We start from the raw sequence: 23966 nt of genomic DNA, 5'->3' as shown, positions 1-23966 counted from the left end.
GAACTGGTGTTTTTGAACCTTTTTTCCTTTCAATAAGTGGACAGATTCTTGGTCATAGACTGTATTTATGAGAATTGATTTTATGTTGATCTTTATTTTCTCTTCGGACGTTTCGCATCTTTATCATCTCTACTCGGCCTCATTCATCATATGTCAATTATAGTAACAATGGATATAGAAACCAAACAAATGTGACAAAGAGAAATCAGAATCAAGTACACATACAGTAATAGTTTGATTTACATACACTCTAAAAATCTCTCGTGTGAAATCACACGATTTTTTTCTCGTGTGATGAAAAATTACACGATTTTTCGTGTGAATGAATGTATGAGGAAATGAAGCAGTTTTTATTGAAAATTCAGATTTTTTCCTCTTCCTAATTTCCTTTAGAACAGACGGCTGATCTATCCATGATAATTTCATGCTACATTGGGCTCTTTTTAGTGATTAAAGCCAAAGATAATACTTTAAATTGAAAAAGTTGGGTGTAAAGTGCATTTTTTCTCTTTGTCTTGTCATTTGAAAAGAGAATCTGGTTATTTCAATGTACTATACGTGAAATCAATGGTGATTTCAATGGACTAAACACCCAACAAAAAGAGCCCAATAAAAAGATTTTAAAAATTCAATGGATAATGTGTTCAACGTAGATGTAGCGCACTCAAGAATTATAGGTTAAAAAAGTTTCTTGAATAATGCAACCTCTGTGGGTCTTTTAATCATCCCAATTTCTTTTAGAACACAAGAATATTCTTTCAATTGGATTTTCAAACTATTTTGGGCTTTTTTCAGTGATTAAAACCAAAGATAAAACTTTAAAATGAAAAAAATGGGGTAAAGTGGGCCACCTAAATTCATCTCGCAAAACATTTGTTTCCAACGCTGATTTTGAGTGACTGTCAAGTATAATTTGTAAAAAATCTCATTTTTAAAATCAAAATCAGTGTTTGTTTGCGCAAAAAATTCATAGCTGGAGAATATAAGAGAATCTAGCAAGTTACCGAGGAAACTGTTTTGTGAGGTTTGTACATTTTGTTTTTGTCATTTAAAAAGACAGTCTGGTAAGCACAAAGGACCATACGTTAGTTGTCAGGATTGGAAATTTATGCGGTGCTGGATAAACACCCCAAAAAAGACCCCATTAAAAAGGATTTAAAGTTTTTATGGATAATGTGTTCAAAGTAGATATAGCGCACTCAAGAGTTATAGGCTCAAAAGGCTTCTTGAATATTGCAAACTCTGTGGGTCGTTGACTTGCTTCTCCTAAGTGAATTCACACAAATGTACGGATAAATTGAATAAAATCATTTTTTGACAAGTTTTTGACAGAATTTTTATGGAGAACCTGCTAAAACATATTTAACTACAACCCAGACTGAAAAGCCGAAATAGCCACAACAGCAAATGTTGCTCTAAGATGACTTACAACGGCTAACTCTTTTGCTGTGATTCACACCGAGCTGCCTTTCTTGATTTGGTCATCTTTTAACCCTTTTTCAAGGAAAAGTTGTAGAGAAAACACAATGAATCGCAAAAAGTGGGGTAAAGTGGGCCACCTAAAAGATCCTCTCACAACAACTGTTTTTATCCTTATGTGTTGACTGTAGTTTCTACTTCCAGTTCTACATCTGAAGCCCTAATTTGTATTTAAACCGAACCACTGTCTCTCATTTCTAGTGATTTCTAAGCCAATTTTCGGTTGCTCAACAGAAAAAAATATTACATGAGAAATCATGTGAAGTTGGCCAAAAAATCGTGTATTTTTACCCGATTTCTCGCGTAAAAAGATTCGCACGATAAAAGGTGGATTTACACGAGAAATCGTGTAAGTTTACACGATTCTCTCGGGCTTAACCTTAGGATTTTTCTTGTGATTTACACGATTAATCATGTAATTTTCATGCAATTTTTCGTGTGCTTCAAACCAATGTTTCACGTGTTTTCACACGAAAAATCGTGTGGTTTTCACACGAAAATTTGGTTGAGAACACACGAGAAATCGTTTGAATTTTACATGATTTATCGTGTGAATCACACGAGAAATCGTGAGATTAACCCCGAGAGAATCGTGTAAATTTACATGATTTCTCGTGTAAATCGACCTTTTATCGTGTGACTCTTTTTACGCGAGAAATCGGGTAAAAATACACGATTTTTTGTTGAATTCACACGATAGATTTTTAGAGTGTAATGAGGCTCATTCTTTGTATCTGTTAATCGTCTCAGCACCGCAATTTTAGATGATATTTTTTTAAAATATCAAATGCTACATTCTGAAATAAGTATATATATATTCCCATTTGAGCAAATGATATAGTGCTAAATCTGGAACTTTTCATTTTAAATTTATGATGCAGTTGGTCAAGAAGGTGCACTTCTTTATAGTTCTCCAGCTCAAGGAAAAAGAACTTTCATTTGTTTCTTTTTGCCGATATAAGATTTAAACCAATTTTTCCGGAGATTTAAAAAACAGTTTTCCTCTTGAAGGGTTCACTCCTGACTTTACGCCAAGTGTAATTTGTTACCAAAAAGACCTAATCGCCATTTTTTTAAAACAGAGTTTGATTAAAACTCTTTTTCACTGTCTATAACATTTTTTCAAAAAAACCTTTTTAGTGGATTTTGTACATTAGAAGTTTGAAGAATATATGGTGAATATGTTGGTCTTTTATTATGCAAAAACTTTTGCGTGAACTTTTTTTGGAGTAACTTTTACTCCCTTGAGTTTTTGTTTTGCATGATCCGAATTTCTCTCTAATTCAAAAGTGTCGCAACACATGGACTCAAAAAGTGGCAGTCCACTTGGCCATTTGTCTTTTGAGAAATACACATTAGCATTGTTTTTGGTCTCTGTCATTTATCATGTTGAACAATTGTGTTCAGAAATTATTTTGCCATAGTAACAGAAATGCCTCTTTCCTGATACATTACCCCGCATCCTAAGGAGCGAGGAGCTCGGTGTTTTATGCGTCCCGTTTAACGAGATCAAAAATTTTCTTCGATTGAGCAGTACATAGAAACAGCCACTAAGATAAAAAAAAGATTCTGAAATCATCTACTTTGCGATTTACTTCCTCAGCTCACCAGTTTTTCCCAGTCAACACTCCGGCCAAAAAAATTCCTCCATCAGATCTCAGATCAAATAAGATCGATTAGATATTTCCCGATAGATTTTTTCTACAAAAATATTAATTGTTTTCTTAAATATATAACGCAAAGGTACGCTTCTGATGTTTTGGAGAAGGTTTCACATATTTCTATTTTCATTTTTAGCCAGATTCGGGAGCAAAACAGACTAAATGTATTGTAATAAACAAAGAAACTGGATTTTTTGATCTCGGAACTCATATAGAGAAAGAATTAAACTAGCACATATGCCATCTCTAACTCGCTTGTATTTTGTTCAAAATTTTCTGAACAAACATCCGGTGAATAGTGAATCAAAGGACTGACACAAAGCAATTTTCAAGGGCGGACACAAAACGGAAAATAGACTTAGACCAATTAATCTCGGTATTCTGCCTATCAACGTTTTTGAAAGGTTAATTTTTGCCCTCCTTAGATTATCCAACAATTGGAAGGAATTTACACAGCAAATTTTTGCTTCACGGTGCTATTATTGGCTCTATTGTTATTCATTTTGCTATTTTTGCTAACAAAATATGCAAAAATCTTTGATTCAAATTCGATAGAATGCTAAACAGATCTTGTCCTTGATGGCAATTTTGCAAAAACGAAGGATTGCTATCAGTTTTGCAACACCTTAATGATCAATAGTCCATAAATTGTACTAGGCCATCCTACAAACCGTCAGAAGGACAAATTCAGTCATTTATTTTTTGACCACAACAAAGAATGACTGTATTTTAGGTTTGTATCAACGTTATATCAAGCAATTAATCTAAAATTTGTACACAGTAAACTCATTCTTTTTTGGTTCAGTAAATTTCATATAAGATTAACTTAATTTATTGATGTACCTAATTTTGAAGGGCAATTAACATAAGTCAATTTCAGTTCAATTCCTACCACAAGTCACTTTAGTTTTCACGTGCATGTTTGCTATTCTTATTCCCGCGCCGGGAATTTATTTGTCCATGTACTAAGTATCTTTTGTTCTTGGAGATTTATTTTGCTTCTCATGATGAGTCGCTGAAATCATTTCAATAATCTATAAATGTATTCGTTTTTAAGTCTAGTAGACAAGTTTAGACTAGGCAATTCGCCAGGCGAATCCTATTTCAAGATTTAAAAAGCGTGAGCGCTGAGTGAAACGATTGATTGATACACGAAGTATGATTCGGACCACGATTACAGTGCACAAATCTAATTGTATACATCTACATCATGGTGCAGCCAGCTGCTCAAAAATGAAGTTTTTTAGGCATTGAGCCCATTTGGGAAAAACCAAGCTCGGACCCTCCTCTCAAATGAAAAAATGGCAGATCCAAGTTAAATTAGCCCTTCAACTGAACGGAAAACATTACCCTAGACACTCTACTTGGCCCTCAGCCAGATCAAATACAACTTGCGCTTGAACCGATCTATGACGACACAATTCAGGGATCTTCTGCTCAATCAGAGCGGGAGAGACTAGCCTGGGATGCACAGTTAAGGTTAAATCGGGAAAATTGCTGTCAATGTCGATTAGGAATTGGGATCATGACTTGTGATAATCCTTGGAATCAAGCAGATTGAAACACCGTCTCAGTGATATACTTCAGCATTGGAACGGAGGGAAGAAGGGTTGTTTGTAGCCAAAAACCCGCACCTCAGGATGGATAATTAAATAACAATAGAACTCTGGCTTATCATGGAAGAAGCATTCATTCAACCAAGGAATTTTATAATTGATAGGTACATGCTCCCTACAACAAAACAAATAAAAGGAGAATAAATCAAACATTTTTATGGAAAATTGAAAGAACTGTCAGAAAATTGTGAACTTGGCAACTAAGAAGATACTCTAATATGGACCTCTTCATTGCCAACGTGCACGATTCTGAAATCAGGAATTAATGAATGAAACAGTCGATCCCGCCAGGCAATACGTTTAGCAATTAATATGGACCCTGGCAAGCAAAATCAGCTACAAATCTCTAACAGTCTATGTAATCTTCAAGTAAACGCTCTAGGACCTGAACGCCAATTTCGCAACTCGAATCAAAGGCGAACAATTCAAGTACAAATCAACTGTGTCGAATTTGTAATCCCACTTGGTCAACCAATTATAAGTAAAGATGTATCGCAAAAGACAAAACCTGCAATAATTGTGGCTTCCAGAAACTCTTTGCTCGTGTCTGTCAAAAAGCAAAATCCACTTCTACAAAAACTACCCGCCCAAACATGAACTCGAATAAGATCGAAACATAATGAGTTCTACTGCACATAATGCCTACACTTCAAATATCCTGAATCAAGGCTGAATTCCAATATGACCAGACTCCTCTATGCAAAAATTTGTGCGTGAACGCTTTGACCTTTTCGGTTAACTTTTACTCCATTGAGTTTTCCTTTTGCCTGATCCAAATTTCTCTTTAATTCAAAAGTGTCAACAGCTGAACTCGAAAAATGGCAGTCCACTTGGCGATTTGTCCTTTGAGAAAAACGCAGATAACGTTATTAGCATTATTTGTGGCCTCTGTAAATAATCATGCGCAAAAATTGTGTTCAGAATTTATTTTGCCACTGACTGTTACGAAAAGATTGGAAATATACCCATATTAACAGAAATGCCCCTTTCTTGATACATTAACCGATATCCAGAGGAAAGAATAGTCCGGTGTTTAAGGCATCCCATTTAACGAGACCAAAAAAAAAAAATCCGATTGAGCAGTACTCATTGAAAGAGACCTGTTTCATGCGCTCGGCATATCAATTACCCAAACTCTAAATCAAATTGAAATTAATATAATCAACAACATCAATACCCAATGTCCATTTATATCTAAAATAGCAATTTGTTTCACAATTCTTATTTGACGTATTGGACGATCTAAAATAATATTGTCGAATAAAAATTCATCAAAATTTTCAGAGCCCATATATCAAATTGCAGAAAATTACAATCAGTTAATCAGATAATAATGAAATTGAAAAATTATTTAAAGAAGGACTTAAAGAAAAAATTAGCAAATGTTCTGATCAATATTTTAGTTCACCCATTGTTATCACAGTTAAACGAGACCACACTATATAATAGGCTTTAATTGATAAATTCTTAACAGATATCTTCATAAAAACAAATACCACAGGCCCAATAATGTCCAAATAAATGATTATATATAACAGAAAAAGACAAACCACCAATCTGATTTATCCGAAAAAACATATTTGCTACCATAGATCTCGAATATTCCTTTGGTCCATTAAATGTGCACCTTGATACTGCAAAACACTTCAGATTCAATATCGTAAGTGGTGACATGACAGTTACGTAAAGATTGCAACCTGGTTTTTATGGACTTATTGACATGCCTTCCGAGTTCCCAAAGGCCATGGATTTTACTCCCGTAGGCCTCAGAAACAATGACGACAAATTAATTGTGGCTTTCCTGACGACATATTAATTGTAAGTGAAGGTACGGAAGAAGATCATTTCAATTTGGTCACAAATTGTCGTAAAAAACTCGATGCTGATAACCATTGTAAATTTTTACCAAAATTCCATTTCGCTCAACAAAGAATTTCGTGGTTAGGCTACAACAAAACTCAATCAAGTATTTCCGCTCTCGAAGCTAAATTATCTGCTATCTTTGCACTCAAACAACCTAATAAACTTGAAAAACTTTATTCTTTTCTCGGCTCCGTTCTTTATAATAGTGAATTTATTCCCAATTTAGCTCAATTTTCCAACTTTTAAGACCACTGCATCGAAAAGGAGCTAAATATGCTTGGAATGAAGAACATACTACTCCTTTTAAGGCCATTAAAACTTGCATCGCAAATCATACTGAAAACATTCACTACAACTGGCAAATGAAAAAACATAATAAATGCGTCACCTCTCGCTCTGTCACGGAGCAGCCCTCGAACAAGTAACAGTTGATGGCTGGAAACCAATGTCGTTTGCATCGAAATTTTTAAAAAGTAATTAAGAAAGATTGAGACTTATTCAGTTGGAGTTACTGGGAGTAGTTTGGTCCATTGAATATTTTAAAAATTACTTTTATGGGAAAGAAAATTTAGTTATTACCGATCATGGAGTTCTTCTCACAGTTTTAAAAGAACATTGTTCTAACAAACTTTCTAATAGCCGTCTGTCACGAAGGGTCGATTGCTTCCTTTCTTTTCAATTGAAAATTGAACATTTAACCGGAGACAAAACGGTCTTAGTAGATTATAACTCCCGAAACCCACGTCAACTAGCAAAAAGCAATTCAAAACATAAGGGAAAATTCTTAGTCGCTACATTATCAAATATAAACTCGGATACTATTTCATCCAAACGAAAAAATTTTCCGCCATTCATCTTAAAAAATTCTGTTTATGTAACGTATCTGATGTGCGAACTCCTAATCGCGCTGCTACCACTCCGTCCTAATCTTATTACGCAACAGCCTAATCATGATAATAAAGTTTTGTCCATCGATCACGCACCGCAAGTACATTGACTGGAAATTTGAGTTCGTCCGCAAATCAAATCAGCACTCATAAAATGTCCGTAATTCATTCTCCTAATTCAAATGTCAATTTTGTACTGCAAATGTTATTGTCTCAAAATACTTGAGGGAAAATTCTTCTGAATTAGCTACATATAATCACTCTAATTTAAATAACAATTGCGCATCACAAGTACGCTTATTTCAAAGTAAATTAGTAGTTGCTCAGCAAAACTCTAGCAAAACAAAATGCAAAGTGCAATACAAAGCTCTCATACCGTTAATACCAGTTTTGCGTCTCGCACTCTTTTACAATCAAATAACCCGTCACTGGAAGCGCATATTATAAATAATATTCATTAAATTCTACCAAATAGCAATCAAATACTGTACTTTGAGTCGCAAAACAATCTCCAAGCGTCTCTAGCCTACCAAAATAGATAACAATTCAAAGAATTAAACCACTCTAATCCGTCAATCAAATTCAAGTCACACATTGCTTTCCAAAATAACACAAAAAAAACCAAATTCTTCAAATATTTCACGTGCTCGATTGGTAAAAATTAAAATAAAATTCAATTCTGCAAACCAGTCGGATGTTTGTTCAGTGAATTCAATTTCAGAAGGCCGAAAAAAGGATTAACCCTCAGCAATGAAAGCAAATATGCAACCAATATCTCATCTTCATTTTCGCCTCGCGTAATCTTCACGACGGAATCCGATCTCAATAGACTACGCCAATTACCAATAATCTCCAGTTTGAGCATTCCCTTGACAGAGAGTCCCAAGTTCTGTTTTTCAAAAAAAGTGATGGAACAAATTTCAAAAAATTTAATAGCATCCTTGAGAAGCAAAGACGCAGTGCTCAAGGAAGTCAGAGACTGCTTTATACCAGACAATGGGGATAGACTAAAACAACTCAACCCCTATCTTCATTCCTATTGGCGTGATCTCGATAGTGGTTGTTTTGCATGTACGAGAAGGTGTCCAATGCTAATGCACTTAAGGAAGCCCTCATCGAAAACTTACATACAATTCACCCGGGGGCTGGTGAGTGGTTTTTAAGGCCCAACATTGCTGGTGGTCATACTTGAACTCCGATCTCATTGTCCGCTCAATAGATTGCAAAGCCTGTTCTGCGATTGGTATAAATTTTAAACGAGTTATGTCTGCTAAGCAATATCAATCTCATAGACTATGTATAGTCCCTAATCAGGAAATACAAAAAGATTTTGCAAGTCCTATTAGTAATGAAAAAAAACATTAAATCTGTATTACAACATGTATCAATAGATTTTCCATATCCCATCCGCAGAATTTTTTTGATAATGCAAACGCTTCATATGTAATAAAATTTTTGGATAATTAAATACTATTCCACGGAGTAACTCGATCTTCAAGAATGGATCAAGGTCGTGGCCTTTTAGGCAACCAAGTAAAAAATTTTGTATCAAACATAATATAAATTTAATTCCAGCTCCAGCAAATGATCACCAGGCAACTTGTCTAGTCCATAGGCTAATTAGCACTACTAAACAACTCTTTGCATCTATTAGTGAAGCAAAAGAAAAAGAAACAAACTCCTTCACCATTAAAGCAGCACTTAAAACAATACTTTACCAGCTTCGCATATGTAAACATAAAACTACTAGCTTTTGCACTTCGAACCCCGCTATGGTTTTCGTGCTAATACTCCGCTTAGCAAAATAAGTACTACAGCTAAAAATTCAGATTTAAGCTTTGATAAAAAAAATACCTAATCTTTGTTTAGACGAGGAAACATTAACCCCCTATTAACTTCTCCCCGAAGAACAATGAGGAACGTATCGATATGACAACGAATTAGAGCGAAACGTGCGTAAAACCACCCAGGATGCGCAAACCAGAGAATGAAATGCAGCAAGCAACGAACCTGGATTCCTTCGTTCTTCAAAAACCAGAGGGCAAAACCAATGAAAGATTCTGCAGTCCAGATCAACATAGCAAGAATGCGTCATCCAAACCAGAGGTCTAGGAAAACTTAGACGGTTGATATAAAGTTTGGCCATTGGATCCATAGTGCAGAAGACGGACCTATATACTTCTGTAATTCGAGAACCCGGCGAATTCGATGTAACGGACAGCAAAAGCGATATCGCTAAATTTAGCATGCGAGACAAAAGAAAGACAGAATTGCAAGATTACATCAACAAGTGAGGCCCTCATCTTCTCGAGAAACCAACAGAAGCCAGGATCGCCAGCCATGTTAAAGAAATCACGCGCATCCAAAAGGGAGACAGGAAGATGAAAAATCGCTAAAAAAAAAGTCCAAATGAAGTATCTTCAACAAAGTCAAATTTTGCTCGCGCTATGCGAGTTCAAATGCAAAAGTTTCGGAAAACTTTGCTCCTCAAAAACAGAGAAAATTACAGTTTCTGCTCGTCCTTCCAACCATTTGATCATAGCAGCAGTAAAATTTCTCAAGAAAGGCAAATTCCATTGCCATCAGCAGCTCGATAATCCGTACAACAAATATTGTTAGAGACTGTAGCCGTACAAAAATGAACCCCAAATTTTATTGATTTGAACAGAATGTTTCGTATGGAGAGTCTACAAACTCAAGTCCTCTAAATTGGCTCCAAACCAGACAAAAAAGACGAACAGGCGATATCAAATCAGTCCAACTTTCAATTTTGCAAACAATAGTCAACGCCGCAGTGCAAGTTGAGCCCATAGCAATTTCTTATCCATCGAAAGTCAATTTTATAGTATATCCCTTGGATTCACGAATTCTTTTGGCAGATCAAAGTCCTGATGACATTTTGTTATTAGATGAGGAGACTTTCAACTCTGAGTGAACTCAGAGAACTCAAACTTCATTTGATTTATTAAATGTCACCAGCTATTGTCACCAGCAAACATATTGTTAATTGTTATATAACCGGTAAATAAGTATTAGAATGTTATAAATATTGTTAATTAACATTTTTCAATAGTTCAATGTTAATTTTGTTATATAGTGTTGAAATGTTGTATATAGTAAATTCATTTTAATTAAGTGAAGAAATTTTTATATACGATATACTTAATTTATTCATATACTTCATTTTTTAGTGCAAATGTTATAAGTCAAGCTCAGTTCATTTTGTACCCCAAGTCACGTTATCACACGTGCAGTTTGTTAATCTTTTTCCAGCATCGGGAACTTATTTCTTCATGTACTAAGTATCTCTCGTTTTTGGAGATTCAATCTCTACGTTTTGCTTCTCGTGATTAGTTTCTCAAATCATTTCATTAAACTACACTGTATTCATTGACAGGTAAAGTAGACAAGTTTAGACTAGGCATTTTCTTCAGGAGAATCCTATTGCAAGATTGTACAAAGTGAACGCGCTGAGCGAAACGACTGATTGATATACCAAATGTGATTCGAACCTCGGTTACAGCACTCAAGTCTGATTGTGTACATCACTAATAATTGTGCTTTCTTATAGTGAAGATAATATTTTCACTATTTTTTTAGGATGAAAGCACGAACTGAATATTCCCCCTGAATAAACAAATTACTCTCTTAAAACAACAAAATTTTAAAAATGATTTAATAAATTAATTTCGTTTGTTTCTAGAAATATTTCAGAGAAACTTGATAGTTTTCCTGCAAGTTTTTTGTATTTTCATTCAACACCTGGCTGTCTATGTGTTCCTAGAATGATGAATTAGAAAATCTAATGATTGTCCATAAACATTATGAAGTTGTTCAAAATGTGAAATAATAACTAAATGTAAACATTGGAAAAAGTAGTTTTGTTTGTTCCGCTCGTGTTATGGCCATCCGCAACACGCACTATAGAGAAACTAGCAGCAACAATCTCTGAAAGAAAAGGCAACACATACTCGGAAGCAAAAACATACATTCAGGCGCAGATAAGTTTCGCACTCCTACGCAGCGCAACAATCTCTCAGAGACTGCCTTGTATATGAGATTAGTGTATATAAGCTTAATAACATCTATAGTTTTGTGCGAGAGGACATGCTGGACACTTAAATAGAATATTATTATTTCCACTTCTGATGCTGCTCCTAGGACCTAGCTTATTGCTGTAAGTTTAAAATTCAATGAATTTTCGTAGTAAATATAATTTTCATTCTGATTTTTCATTGTGGGAGCTCAGGGTCTTTCCCATTATAGCCCTCCCCCCAGTTTAGTGGTCAGATAACCTATAGCCCCCCCAATCATGGTAATTATACCATAATTGGGGGGCTATAATTTCATGGGGGGTGGGGGGGCTATAATGGGAAAGACCCGGAGCTCATTGTTTTGTCATTCGGGAGGATAATACCTTTTCCCTATTTTCTAAATTTGTGTAAGAACGTTTATATATCTCTTTGCCGGGGGGTTTAGTGCCCTGACACGAGGGCGTTTGTGTGACACATGGCTCGAGGAGTACTAAGATTTATGTTCCAACATAGTTCGAGAACTAGAGTGGAAAACTAGGCTCTTCTTTGCGCGTAACTTGTAAAATAAACAAGTGGGAGAGGGCGAAAAAGTAGGGCAAGCAAAATTAGATTTCAGGGGTCCACTATGTTATTTAAAAAAACTTTGAAAAGTGCCAGGTAAAAACGTATTTATTTTAAGTTCGAGTTTTCCACGTCTTTTTCAAAGACCGCTAATTGTAAACGAGAGCGATTCTTCGGACATTATTCGGTAGCGAGGGAGTATGTTTGCCAGCAACTAATTTTGTTTGATGTAGTATCCTTCTAAGTAAGATAAAGGTGGCATAACCAAAGACCTCTTTATCCGGAAAATCCACTATCTATATCTATTTACCTAAGCATAGGGCCGCACAGGAAAACTTTAAATTAATTATCCGGTCAGATCAAAATTGAAGTAACACGAACGCTATTATTCAAGATTTTATGGTTCAGTAAACAAATCACAAAAACACCAATCTGAAAGCTAATAAAGAAAACAGCGTCAAGCTACCTAGTTGATTACGGCATCCTGTAGAAGCCATATTATTAGACTGAGAACTCCGAAAATCTTTCAACTATTATTGCATATTTAGCGATACAACAAATAATAACTGATCCTGATAAAAAATACCATAAAAAAGTTTTAGCTAAAGAGCAAAGAAATCAAACAAGACAAGGTGAGAGGAGTGAATTGATTGTTCTTAAAATACTCTACAAGAAAACCCGCTCAGATTTTTTTTTATAGAACAACTTGGTTTACTACATATCGCGTAAAAGAGCTCAAAACACAAAACCTGATCTAACAAAGATTTTGTCCTCATTTCGCAACAAATCATCAAAAAACAAATAAGTGTAGGGAAAGTCAATGGTTTTGTAGCTGTTGAACTCTACAAAAGAAATATTATACTGGGAAGAGACTGCAATTAAACTGGGGTCATAATTGCTAGATTCTAACGATACAAGGGAGATTAAGAGCAATCTTAACAAACCTTGATGTCGCAAAAACTCGACGTCCAGATAACATTCCCGCCAGTTTCTTGAAACAACTGGCTGAACCGCTCAGTCTATTCTTGAGCGCAGTCTTTAGGAACATCAAAAGATTAGGAAAAATCCCGAACTGTTGGAAAATTGGTGCTGTGTCGCCCATCCATAAAAAAGGCTGCAGAGCAATTGTCAAAAATTACAGACCAGTGACATTGCTGTCTATAGTTTCGAAAGTACTCGAACGGTGTATGTATGACGCGATCGAAAAGCAGTTCTCGGATCATTTAACAACCAGTCAACATGAATGAATGAAAAAACGATCCATTGTGTCGAACATGCTCTGTTTCTTGAACCACGTTCAAGTTGCGTTGGAAGGAAATCCAAATTCGGTGTATTCTTTATACACCGACTTCTCAAAAGCATTCGATAAGGTCCCGCAAGCTGAATTGTTGATCAAAGTAAGGAGAATTGGAGTGGGGGGGGGTGTACTATTTATGTAAAAGACTATTTATGTAACCGTAAACAGTTCGTAAGATGTGATGGTGTCAGGTCGGACCTTCTACAGGTATCAAGTGGTGTTCCGCAGGAGTCCATTTTGGGGCCCCTTACTCTTCTGCATCTTCATAAATGATTTGCCAACTTCCTTGATGTCCAGCACCCCATATCTGTATGCGGATGACGCAAAGTTCTTGTTTATTGACAAAAGTAACCAAGAAATCCACAAAGAAGTTGACAGAAATTCATTTTGGGTACCCAGGAACAGAATGTCACTTGCTGCTGAAAAATGTTAAATAGCATTTAAGGGACAGTCCCTCAGGCTTACGATGAATAACACTACATTAGAGCAATCCCCAAAGCTGACTGACTTGGGAGTGCAGCTTACAGGTACCCTGAAGGCGGCAAAGCACCTCGAGTCTAGGCCTGCGAAAGCTAATCGAACTTTTGGTTTTCTGAAGAGAAATTTATCGGAGAATATGGAAACGAGAGTGAAAATTTGTGCTCACAAATCCCTAATTCTACCCTTGATTACTTTTGCTTCAAGCACTTGGCACCCATCGCGTGGAAGTATGAGACTAATGGAATGCTTCCAAAAAAGTGCGTTGGAGTGGATAACCGGCTATAGGAATGCGTCGTACTTTGAAAACATGGTATCCCTAAGAATACTTCCGCTTCCCATTTTTTGCAACTCAATGACTTACTTCTATTGTCTAATCTGTACCATGATAAAGAAAACGCACTTCCATTGATAGAAACCTATGAACACCATTATGGTAGAGTTAAAAGCAGATTATTCAAAATTCTAAAACTGAGAACCGAGAAATTCAGAGAGAACTTTTACTTTCGAACTACCAAAGTTGCCAACAATCTGCCTGAAGAGATAGACTTTTCTCGGCCTTTGGTACTCAAAAGACGTATTCTGTCATTCATGTGGGACCGTCTGATGTTGAATTTCAACGAAAGAGTAGTGTGTACATGGACCATTTTCTGTGATTGCTCCGAATGCAGAAAATAGTGGAATCAAGACCAAAACTTCTATGGGAGCAATGCCCTCGGCTTGATGTCACAACAACAACAACATATCTTAAAGCCTCTTCAATTATGTATATGTTTAGCTAATTTTTTTTGTATGAGAAACTGTTGTGGATAGCTGCCATGCTTTGGGATCAGTCCTTTCAAGTGAACATCCGTGTAAATCCTTGCGGCCAACTACATCTCAAAAAGAGTTCCAATCTGCATCAGAAACTTGGAAAAAAGTGCAAAACATCCCAGCAAAACACTTACTCAGCAAAACGCTTACTACGAGTTTTCACAAGAGATTTTAAGCAAAAACTTCTTTTATATGCTCGAACCACTCCTAACGCCCAAAACCTGTTCTAAGACGCAGGGAAAAAATTTCCTAAGTTTTTTGTTCTCATCGTTATTCCACTCGCCCCTCAAAAAGCATACCAGTTATATTCGCTACCGACTCGAGAGAGCGACTTGAACATCAAAGAACCAACCCAATAAGACCCTGACTGCTGTCAAATCTCCTGGAAACGAAGATCTCGCAAGCATTCTTTTTACATAAGATAAGATTACGCAAGATGAACGCAATGCTCGATTTAAAGGGATGGAAGCTCGCTAAAAGTATGTCCCCCACAGGCTGTCTGAAGACAAAAGTCACGTTGTTGGCTTTGCACCAGAAAAAAGATTCCAACTGGCCACTGCCTTGCCAATGAGACTGTGATACTGGAGCTTACAGTATCTAGAAACTTTGTAACCAAGTACTAAATTATTTACCTATAAACACTCTATGCATATGTTATTTAATTACTGTCTTTGTAAATATATACCAATTGGTGTTAGTTGCTCTTTTGCAGCAAACTGTTCCGCTAAACATAGAAACGTGTTAATCACACATTAAGAAAGTGCAGACGATAAACTATAGCGATAGAAAACAGTCGCACCGTGGCCAATTGAGTATTATTGCACTACAGTGTTTTATTACAATAAGAACAGATTATTCCTATGAGTCAGGAACTAGACAGATCATCCACATCTTCACCTTTACACAATACATCAGAAATAGATAACCAACTGGTTTGGTCGAACCCAGTTAGGAACACACTAAACCCACAAATATCTAGACAGCTCGCATTCTCAAATATCCTTCTTGACATGGCGCAGTCAGCCAAAACTCCTTTAGGAGTAAACCCATTCTGGGAATCCGGCGCAACACCACCAATAGAATGGAGACAATGGTTCTCAACACTAAAAATGGCGATAATGGCACGCGACAGCATTGAAGTAGATAAGTTACTCAAATTGAAACCACAACCCACAGACTTATTCTACCCCACACTACCAACATACGAAGAAGAATTTGAAGGAGAGACAGAAGATGAGGCAAGAAATAGAGAACAGAGGAACGAAAGAAGGAGAGTTGATTTTGAAAATGAATGCAAGACAATAGAGAGAAAAGGAGCAATGGTCGACAGAATACCGTGGGATGAAGCAGACACGCAAGTAAAAAGCTTGATATATCTATCATTTGGAGCGGAAGCGAGAAGAACATACCACCAGAAAAATCCACACACACAAATAGAAAAATGCACCACAAATGAACTCGCACATGAACTCAACATCACATTCACTATCCCAAGAAACACCACATTTGACAGATTTAAATTCTTCAAATCCATGCAACAATCACATGAATCACTCGAGACATTCTATAGCAGAATAAGGGAAGCAGGAGCACTATGCAAATTTAAAGATTTAGAGGAAGACCTAGTAAAGGACCTCTTTATTTCAAACATGAACAACACATCAATACAAATGGACTTGTTATCAGAAGTAAGAACACCACAACAAGTACTCAACTTTGCAATCAATAGAGAAAGAGGTCAGGCAAACCAGCAGGAAATTTTGCGAGCACACTCCAGCAGCACCAACTGGTCACAAGTATCCTACATTAGAAATAAACCAAGAACATCCTTCACCCAACGCCCACCACAACAACCAATATTACCAACCCCACCAACTGGTAAAATTGAACCCTGCTACAAATGTGGTCACCTATTTATAAAAAATCACTTAAACATGTGCAAAGCCCAAAATTTCAGTTGCAAAATTTGTAAGAAGATCGGTCACTTTACAACAATGTGCAAAGCTCCAATGCCAGAACGAAGAAACACAACGTTCAGACAGGACTTCAGGAAAAATACACAACAACAACAATCAACACCACAAACGAGAAGAGTGAGACACGTGAAAGAACAAGACATTTGCGAGGAAGAACAAGAAACAGAAGAAGAAACTGTCGACCCAGAAGCTGCCTTATACATAAAGGAACTAATGGAAGACTGGTCGTCAGTCAACACAATAAGACCTGTGGAAGTGAAGAAAATAAACACCATATCAGTTAACAAAACAACTGGAGGTGAATGCTGGGTCAAAACAAAAGGGAAAAACACGGAAGTGGATTGGCTGGCAGATACTGGTTCACCCCGCTCATTTTTGGAATACACAAAAGCAAAAGAAATCACAAAACGAAACAAAGAAAGCAAAATAACAATGTTCGACGAGAAATCAAGATACAAATGTTTCAACAACCAGGATATAAAGATCCTAGGAGTACTACACATCACACTTAAATCGGGGGCATGGACAGCAAATAACTGTAGAATTTTGTTGGTCAAACATCTACCACAACCAGTTATGGGGAGAGATATTCTACAACAACTGGGAATAGTCCTCACGGCCACAAAACCAACTGGTAAGATAATTAACTTAGTATCAGACACAGCGACAGAACAAAATATAATAAAAAGGATATTCAAAAAGTACCCACATCTATGCACAAGACTAGGACGTTCAAAAAACCATGTGGCAAAATCAAATTTCAAAGAAAATTTTATACCAACACAACACAAATGTAGAAGAGTACCACTTCACTTACTAGAAAGGGTAGAACAAGAACTAGAAAAACTAATTGAAGATAAACAAATCAAGAGATTGGAAAAATGTTCAGATGAATACTTTATAAGCCCCGTAGTAATCACTGTTAAAAAGGACAAAAGCGTCAAAATTGCACTCGATTCTAAGGAATTAAACGACGCAATACACAAAAACAAATACCAAATGCAAAGCATCGATCACTTAATAGACGCAGTTGCAAACTACATCTCTGAACGAAGAACAGAACAAGGAACATTTTACTTTTCGACAATAGATTTGAAATATGCATACAGCCAAATACCATTAGATCCACAACTACAAAAACACTGCAATTTCAACATATTAGGAGGAAAAGCAACAGGCACATACAGATTCCTAAATGGATTCTACGGATTAACAGATATGCCAGCAACATTCCAAAAAACCATTGACGTAACACTTAAAAATTGTCATAATAAATTTGCCTTCCTAGATGACATACTAGTAATAACAAAAGGACAATTGACAGATCACGAGAAAGAACTTGACAAAATATTACACCAATTGGACAAAGAAAACCCAGCAATAAAATTACAAAAATGTGAATTTGCACAGAAACAAATAACTTGGTTAGGCTATAAAATAACACCAACTGGTATAACGCCTACAAAAAAGAAGTGCGAATCAATCAACCAATTGGAAACACCAAAAACATTAAAACAACTCAGATCATTCATGGGATGCATACATCACCTAATAAAATTCACACCAAGGCTAGCAGAATTATCTGAACCTTTAAGACCACTGTTATCAAAGAACAATACAAAAGCACAAAACAAACTAGACTGGAAGGATGAACACACAGAAGCATTCGAAAACATCAAAAAACAAATAATAAACATTACAGAAAATAAACACTTTGACATAACCAAAGACACAAGAATAAAAAGCGACGCAAGCAAAAAAGGCCTAGGCGCATGCCTGGAACAAAGACACGGCCAAATTTGGAAACCAGTTGCATACGCCAGTAGGTTCCTGAACAGATTAGAAGAAAGATATAGCACAAATGAACTCGAACTGTTAGCAATAGTTTGGGCATTAGAGCATTTTAAATACTACCTATATGGAAATAAATTCACTCTCCAAACGGACCATCAAGCACTATTGTCAGCACTCAAAAATAATCGAGGTAACAAGACATACCAAAGCAGATTATCAAGATGGGTAGGCAGACTACTTCCTTTTAATTTTACAATAGAACATATACCGGGGAAAAATATGGGCTTCGCAGATTACTTGAGTAGAAATCCATCAGGCGCACCATCATCAACTAACGAGGACGACGAAAAGTTTGTAATAAACCTAATAGAGGAAATGAAGCATGCAATTTTAAAACAAAGCATAAATTCATTCGGTTCAAATAAACCAACTGGTAATTCAAACCAATCAGAGAGCTCAATTCAAAATGAACGAAATGACGTCAACCATGCTAAAGAAAACACACACACAAAAGAAAACGCTTTTTGCCATAGTAAATCTAAAAGTAAGTCGCTTCTTTCTCACTCTCTGTTAACAAGAATCAAACCAAAATTAATCGCAATTACAACTCGCGCTCGTCCAAAATTAAACACATTCGAAATTCCAATAAACAAACGATTCCGTGGCCCAAACAAAATTAAAACTCCAATGGAGATACAAATTCCTAACAAAAATGTGCGTGACAATAGCACACAAACTGATATCGATTCTAATAAAGGCAAAGGCCTACTTCCCCTCATCCCTGATAAACACGAAGAATTATTTAAAGCTATAGATGACAAACCAACACCCGATTATAGATTTAATCTCATGAAAGTATTTAACGAGGAATTTATAGCAGAAAACTCAAAAATGGACCTAGGTCCAATTATCGACCTCGTAGAAAAACAAGATTGGCTTTCACTGAAGAAAACAAATGCCATATTTTACAAAATTCACCGCGACCTTTCAGTTACACCATCGGGTTGCCTTTTATATGACAACCGTCTTGTTATTCCAGCCAAATTACGACCGATGGTCCTGCAAACAGTTCACAGCAAACACCCAGGACAAGCGGGCATGTTGGCCCTTGCGAAATTAATATGGTATCCACACATTCATAGCGAGATCGTCGCACAGGCACAAAGCTGCAAACATTGCATTGAAAAAGGTAAAAATTTAAAACCAATAATTGCAAGAACCAATTTAGGCTCACTACCAACACTAGTAGAACCCAATGATGAAATACAAATGGACTTTGCAGGTCCAATTCCATTTAAGAATAACACACAAAATACCTATATTTTAGTAACAGTAGATAGACTATCGAGATACCCACATGCAGAAATATTCAACAATTGTGACACAAACACAGCCATAGAATATCTCGAAAGCTACTGTAAAGTGCATGGAATTCCACGTTCAATTAGATGTGACCAAGCACAAGCATTTAAAGCAAAAGAATTCGACATATTTTGCAAAAATAAAAACATAAAACTTATACTAGCACCAGCTGGTGACCATAGGGGCACAGGTATGGTAGAAAGATTAATCCAAACAATAAAAAGAAGATTAGCGGTATTAGATATAGACCCAAACTGGTCTAACACAACACTAACCAACAGGTTAGCGAATATCATAGAAAACATCAGATTAATACCCAACACTACAACAAAACTATCACCGTTTGAAGCACACTTCGGAAGAAAACCAAACACTGAAATATCGAACATTACAACAAAAGCATCACACAAAAACCTCTCTTACAAAAATCTAACAAGCTACTGTTTAGACAAGAAAGTGCTAAAGCAGAATGCCCTCACCATGGAGGAGATCTGGCGACGAGATGGTGATTCGGAACAAGAACTCGACATCAGATACCGAAGTGACAATGATAACGAAGAGACTCAACCGCCTACACCCACAAACCTAACACCAACAGGCAGTCACCAACTGGTAGAAGTAACTTCAAGCGACGACTCAGAAAATGTACCACTAGCATCAACCTCCAGAACAACAAAGTCACCACGTAAGATATATCCATCTGAAATTCACTTCACGATAGGTGATAAAACTACAAAATACATAAAAACACGAAAAAACGTCGCACGAAAATCACTGGCAAGAAAAACAAAAGAACCTCGTAATACACTGGCACCACAATGGAACATAATAGAGGACGGCACCATCACTAATTACTCACCACACACAATAACCATAGACACACCACTTAGAAAAAACACCGTAATAAGAAAAAATCATCTTGCTATAGTAAACGAACAAAAACCTATCAGAGAAACAATAGAGGAACAACAAAAACCAAGACTAATACATATGGTAGCATGTAAGACAGTTGGTGAATACAAAAGAAACCAAGAAAAAATTAAGAAGTTTTGTTTAGAAGAAGCAAAACAACAGAAAGTAACAAAGATGACCCCACCAACTGGCGAACACAGAATCCAACAAACAAATCCCAGGAACACACGTCAAAGAGCAGAACCAACCAACTGGAGCCCAGCTAAAGTTCGTCAAGTAGCAAGCCAAAATCAGCGTAAACAACAACAAAAGAATAAAAGCCCGACAACAACCAAGAAACAGAATCGACCAAAACAGGGCGATTCCAAAAAACGACCGCGATCCCCAAAAGTCAACCCAGGAGAAACATTCAAGCAACGTTCGAAAATGATGGCATTACAAAGCACACAAGAACACAAACAAAACAGATCATTTATACAAGTAGACACAAATGCACTACAACAATCACCAAGTACAATCACTTACCAATTCGTAGAAAACGAATCACCCCAAACTATTTTCGCATCAAGCGACCCGAAAGATTTTATGATCACATCGCCGAACAGCCCACCAGTACACTTCGATAGAAACATTGATAACAACGAAGTAACCAACAACCACGACTTCAAATCAACTAAATCAACTCCAAAAATCGATCAAACAGTTGAAAAAATACAGAGATTAAATGACAATACAGCAAACTTCAACAACCCAAAAGTGACATTCCTCGACACAGAGAACAAAACTAACGAACAACACGAAATCGCAACCATCCTACAAAAAGAACAAGCCAGATTAGAAAGAGATCAAGCGAACATTATCTCAATACTGCCTGCACCACAAGAATTAGCCAACACAGAGACAAACAACAAGGACACGAGGAAAGAATTTCCACTACCAACTGGCAAGGAAATACAACGGGAAAATAATAACAACAACTCAGACCAATTGGTATCAGAAAACAACAATAATACGAAAGATGCAAGCCCGGAAGAACAGGCAATTGAAAAGACCGAGCCCACATCACAAAAGTCGTACAATAGTAGCACGACATCACAGGAATACTGTACACCTCCACTATCCCCAACAGCCGAAATATCTGACATAAACTCAGCTGACATAGAGGCACTGAATGAAACATTGTGAAACACTGTTTCATTCCAGATAGGGGGAAGTGTGATACTGGAGCTTACAGTATCTAGAAACTTTGTAACCAAGTACTAAATTATTTACCTATAAACACTCTATGCATATGTTATTTAATTACTGTCTTTGTAAATATATACCAATTGGTGTTAAGTGCTCTTTTGCAGCAACCTGTTCCGTTAAACATAGAAACGTGTTAATCACACATTAAGAAAGTGCAGACGATAAACTATGGCGATAGAAAACAGTCGCATCGTGGCCAATTGAGTATTATTGCACTACAGTGTTCTTTTACAATAAGAACAGATTATTCCTATGAGTCAGGAACTAGACAGATCATCCACATCTTCACCTTTACGCAATACATCAGAAATAGATAACCAACTGGTTTGGTCGAACCCAGTTAGGAACACACTAAACCCACAAATCTCTAGACAACTCGCATTCTCAAACATCCTTCTTGACAGAGACTCTACGCGCTCAAAAGTTATTACAATTGGATTTGCGTGACTGTTGGTGAATTCGGTACGGACCTAGAGCAAAAAATTCCCATAGCTATTGCCTTTGAGGCATAGACTTCACATTAACCCAGTGTCTCCCTTGTGAAAAGTGGTTTATATGCACATGCGGCACAATGAAATAAGAGACAAGTTTGTGACAATAATTCATGAAGTATCATTTTTTCAGTTGAGAAAAAAAGGAAAACTTTTACAACAAATCTAGCACTGATAGCAACGCTCCAGATGAAACTGTCTCACTTTTTTTAGAGGAAAAAATGAATTGTTTTACATTTGTCTGAGACCACAATTAAAACAATTCTAGGAATTATCCAAAACAATTTCAACAAACATGATCTGCTATCACTTTCTTTAAAACTTCTCTATTTCGGTTTTTCTATTTGTGCCAAGCGTTGTATTTCCAGAGTAATTCAGAATTCCCTTAAAACTAAGCATAACTCATGTGGGGGTTTTGCAAATTTGGTTTTGCCATGCAAAAAAGAAGGTTTTTTCCAACGCCTTAACATTCAGTCAAAACTATGATTTGGAAATAATTTTTAGCGTGAATTTCCACCTCTCATTTTTGTCGCATGAGCTCAGCTCTGACTTCAACTTGCTGATATAAATAACTTAAATTGTTACGATTTTGTTGCTGCAGCAGGCATCTAAAATTCTATGCTACCCGTAGAGCCACAATATTCAGCAAGATGTTGATCCTGTGCATCTTTGTTTTGATGTTGATGCGCTAGTAGTAACAAACCAGCTTGTTTACGCCAAATATATGGATTCACATTGTTTACAATATAGTTCATGCACAACCTTAGATCTCAGGTTTTCATAGTTTTTTATTTGTTTTCAGGATGGGGAAGCAAGATCTTAGTTTTCGTGATGTGAATACAGTTTGTTAGTCACATTTTTGTTTCGCAAAATTTAGTTTAAGGTTGCCTGTATAGTAGAAATTGTTGGATTTTCATGCAATCAAGTCTGGATTTTTCGCTGCTCTTTTTGTTTCGTTTTCAGTTGATCTTTACTGCCAGTTAATATCCAATCTAAAGATTGGTGAAATAGTTTTGAAGACCACTCATCTGGTTGCTGATTTTTGGTCCGGCATGTCTTGTTCTTCTCAAGTGCCTAAACGAGGGCCAACCAATTAGTTGTTGCGTTATAATTCCTGTGAACCGTCCCTTGAACTAGGTTATTCTTAAGTTGAAGCACTTAGCAGCTGCAAAGATTCAGTATTATTCCAGTTTTGTTTTGGTAATAATGACCGTAATTTTTTTATTCTTGCTCACGTTTACGTTGATATCAAGAAAAGACAAGTCCCACTTTTTCTTAGGTATACTGTAGGCTTTTACATCGAATTTGCAAATAAAAAGTACTCGTCCCTGTCACCATTAACTTTGCAAATGATGGCATCCATGTACAATTTGAATAACTCCCCTAGTTTCTCATAGCTCCTCAGTTTGTTTCTGCTGAACCGGCCTTGCCTTGGATATAGCTTTACTGTGCCTTCTGAGCAGGTTGCCTGCCACTTCTTGAGACGCTCTCTTAA

The 23966-nt window shown here is 36.5% G+C and overlaps 1 protein-coding gene across 2 annotated transcripts in view; it reads left to right on the top strand.

Moving 5' to 3' along the window:
* The window catches only part of LOC142353106 (trifunctional enzyme subunit alpha, mitochondrial-like), a 249227-nt gene that overhangs the window by 202124 nt on the left and 23137 nt on the right, over positions 1 to 23966 (top strand). The gene's annotated exons all lie outside the window — the stretch shown is intronic.

Source organism: Convolutriloba macropyga, chromosome 14 (genome assembly GCF_964194025.1).
Source record: "Convolutriloba macropyga chromosome 14, txConMacr16.3, whole genome shotgun sequence".
Taxonomy (NCBI): domain Eukaryota; kingdom Metazoa; phylum Xenacoelomorpha; order Acoela; family Convolutidae; genus Convolutriloba; species Convolutriloba macropyga.
The sequence above is the reverse complement of the archived record's forward strand: the minus strand, read 5'-3'. Positions and strand labels throughout refer to the sequence as shown.